Genomic DNA, 3860 nt, shown 5'->3' with positions numbered 1-3860 from the left:
TTTTTCATTTTCTTTTTTTTTCTTCGTTTTATTTGCTTTTTTCTTTTTAAATTTGCTGTTTTACCCTAACCCTATCACTTAATGTATATGGGCTGAATGGACGTCAGTGATTGGTTGAAATTACAGAAATACGACAACTTTAACATGGAATAACTTAGGGATTTCTTTTTTTTTTAAAGAAGACTAAGAGAAAAAGATGTTTTATATGACACATTCTACCAGTGTTCCAAGTTTCAAAGTGTTTCGTTAATGAAAAATGTGGCCCCCGTTTTAAAAAATATCCCGAGAAAGCGACGGGCAGACAGAAAGGATGAGAATGTGTCAGTGATAGTAAACATAACTTTATATGGAGTCACCAGTACAGGGACAATAAACAAGGGGATTCTCTGCAAACCTGAAATTTGTTTTCATAGCGTGTGTATTTTGTTATTTGTATTTGGAATTCTTTCTGAAAGTAGGAAGTAAACTGACAAGCTAAATACCTTTGGAGACCGAAAATATTTACATGAAACATACCGGTTCATTTATATACTGGCCTTGTAAACCAGGGGCCGTGAATTCGATCCTCAAAGAGGGTTTCCGTTAAAAATAGGTGCAGGCGTGGCTGTGTGGTTGAGAAGTTTGCTTCCCAACGACATGGCCTTGGGTTTCAGTCCTACCGCTTGACAATTGGTGTTGGTTTATTTACGTCCCCGTAATTTAGCGGTTCGACAAAAGAAGCAAATGGATTAAGTGCTCGGTTTAATAAAAGAAGCACTAGAAATGGCGGGGGGGGGGCGATCTCTTCGACTAAATCCTCCAAGATGAGACCCCAGCACGGTCGCAGTACATTTGTGAAGCAAGTAAAAAGCAAACAATACACACACACACAGACGTGTGTGTAAGTGCGCACACACATATATATATGTGTAAATATGTTAGCATGGGGGCACGCACACACATACATATAAAATACAATATGCATGTATGTATCTTTGGTAACTGATGTCCATTCTTTGAACATGAGAAATAATCATAGAATGCTAAAACACGGAAATTAACAGCACTATTAGGGATTAACTAATGCTTACGGTACCACCAAATGTGTCGGCCCTGAATATCGAAATATACGGAATCATAATCATATAAAATCTAGATGTCAAATTACGTACGATGAGGGCCCTTTTTGGTAGTTTAAAAGGAAAACTAGGAGGAATTTAGGAATAATTGTCTCTCGGAGTCCACTCACACCTTATGGGAATAGAAGAGTATGGAAGAGACGGGCAAAAATGTAGAGAAAAGAAATTTGGGGGAAAAGATATTTTATCGATCTTTGGTTTTAGGCACATATAACAGAGGGGTTTATAATGAAATCAAAACAAAGTTATATAGTTATATATTTGAAAACGAAGATGGCATTCCCACTCCAAGAAAAACGATGGAAGGAAAAATCCCATACTTCAATGAGGTATGGGATTTCGAAGTACAGCTATTCCCAAACTCCGCCAAACATTGAACTAACAGACTTATTACACCTTCCTTCATATAAACAAACACATGCACAATGTATTTTGGAACCTTGAATCAGCGGATCGCACATATTCATTCAACACGTGAGTTGGAGGTATTCAACAAGTCAAGGAAAGCAGGCGGGGGTGGCGATCGAGCTGTTAGAAACAGCAGCCAAATCGATCTCATAAGAAATCTGCTGCCGTCTTAAGAAAAACAAAGGAAAGACACATAATATAATGTAATCTCGTAAACTCTTAAAATGATGTATAGTCACCGCTGGAATGTTTGATCACCGCTAACTTGGGGTTAAACAATTACAACAGACTCTGACCATAACATCATATCTAATTTGGATTTAAATGTGTGTGTGTGTGCGTATCTTTCCGTTATGGAAAATATATATAATACATACACACGCTACAAGGTATTAAAAAACTTCATTATCGTCTACTTCTTCTTGCGTAAACAGAGATTCAAATACATATTTTGTAAATTCAATATTCGTAATGGCGTTAGAGTAAGATCGTTTCCTTAACCACTGTTCTCAATATGACTGTTTTATCGTTTAAATGAAACAATTAAATCATAAAATGGCAAATGTTTTGAAAGTTGATAACTAGGAAAATATATATATATATATACGGCTTTTAGATAAGTAAGGATAACCACTAATAAAACAACTACATTTAATAAACGAACGAGTTAGACTAGATTCACGATTTCTGAATATAATAGAGGTTTATATAAACCAAAACTAGTAAGTCTCAGTCTAACAAAATATATATACGTAAGGAGGTGTGAGTTTTTAAAAAATAATATTCTAATAAAAACAAAGCGGCTTGTAAATAATATTTTTGACAACGACATTTAAATTCTTCAAAACGTAGACATTTTATATATATATATATATTAGAAAGCAAACAGATAATTAGTATAAAAGAAATAATTTGACTTACGGTAATGCGCTAATTTAGCTGATTACCTGACAGGTTTCCCTGATCATCTGTCATGCAACGTGAGGACGAATATAACAACAATAAATTCAAGGGAGATAACTTCCCTATATTACTTTGAATGTCATTGCCCTTCGCATGTTTCGATTTGCTTTGATTGGAATTTTTTATTTTATTTTTATCATTTTATTTTACTGAATTTTTATTTATTTTCTTTCCTTTATGTTTTTTTTTTATCTAATTGCTTTTATTTGTTATTTATTTTGTTCTATTTATTGTATTTATTTTATTTTTATTTTATTTAAATTTAAATTGAATTTAATTTTATTGAGTTTCTTTATATATTTTATTTTTACTTATTTCATACATTTTACGTTTTTATGCTATTGCATTTTGTTAGTTTTTATCTAGATTTATATCTTTTATTTATTTTATGTTAGTTTCTTTTTTTACTTCAACTTATCTACTTATTTATATGTAAGATGTTTTGCCGCGAATATTGGAAACCATTAACACTGTGATTACATAGATGCTACTAAGCAATTATGTAATATATACTGGTTATAATATAAGTGTAAATATTAAAAAAAAAACATTGCAAATAGATTTTGAGTTTGATAGAAACAGCTCCGCTCATGCTAGGTTTCTTTTAAATGCTTCAGTGAACAATCAAGTTTTCATCTGCCAAGCAACGTGATAGCAGCAACAGAAACGTGATAGAGTTGATCGTAACGTGCTGGAACAATATCATCAAAGAATGTAGCAGCTTCCTATTCGTTACTGGGGACATCATTGAAACCTGGGATTTTCAAGGAGAGGAAAATTAATTTAGGATACGGGGCATGGGGTTTTCAAAGACGAAAATGTAGTAGAGTTGGGAACGAGAAAGATAGTTATTCTTGGATTCAGGTGTCCAGGAGTACAAAACATCCTGTTGCTTATAAAAAGATAATAGACTTATTGTATAAGATGAGAGCGCCAAAAATGTTATTGCCTACTCGTGTAAAGATAATAATATTTACTAAAGAATAAATATATCGCAGTATATTGAATTCAACAATCATAAGATTATGAGAGTTAAGAATTGAAATTTAGATATTTTTATATTTTTTAGTTCAGTGGAACAGTCCCGAGGATGTATATTCAAAAGCATTCCACTCGTGATCATCCCGCCTTTTTAACCGAAGTTTTTTTTTTCTTTTCTTTTCTGCTATAGGGCTTTCCTATAAGGTGTTATCCACCCCTGATTGGAACTCTCCCGTATGACATGTACGCATGCTCAGTGACTTGCTTTAACAGTTGCAATCAGCTGAATGCACATTGCCAGTAACATTTGACATAATTACCCACACTCTGTGGTCAGGATTCTTTTTTTGGTTTGATGTCGGTATCGAAGGGATTACCAGACACCGGACA

The 3860-nt window shown here is 33.4% G+C and overlaps 1 protein-coding gene across 1 annotated transcript in view; it reads right to left on the bottom strand.

The window, feature by feature from the left end:
* Nucleotides 1-2598, bottom strand: part of LOC106872188 (cryptochrome-1) — a 17024-nt gene extending 14426 nt beyond the window's left edge. The window contains exon 1 of the mRNA XM_014919086.2: nt 2448-2598. The gene's annotated coding sequence lies outside the window, so the exon portion shown is untranslated. The remainder of the gene's footprint in view (nt 1-2447) is intronic.
* Between the last annotated feature and the right edge of the window lie 1262 nt (nt 2599-3860).

This window comes from Octopus bimaculoides, chromosome 4 (genome assembly GCF_001194135.2).
Source record: "Octopus bimaculoides isolate UCB-OBI-ISO-001 chromosome 4, ASM119413v2, whole genome shotgun sequence".
Lineage (NCBI taxonomy): Eukaryota > Metazoa > Mollusca > Cephalopoda > Octopoda > Octopodidae > Octopus > Octopus bimaculoides.
Note: the sequence above shows the minus strand (reverse complement) of the source record. Positions and strands in the feature narration are given on the sequence as shown.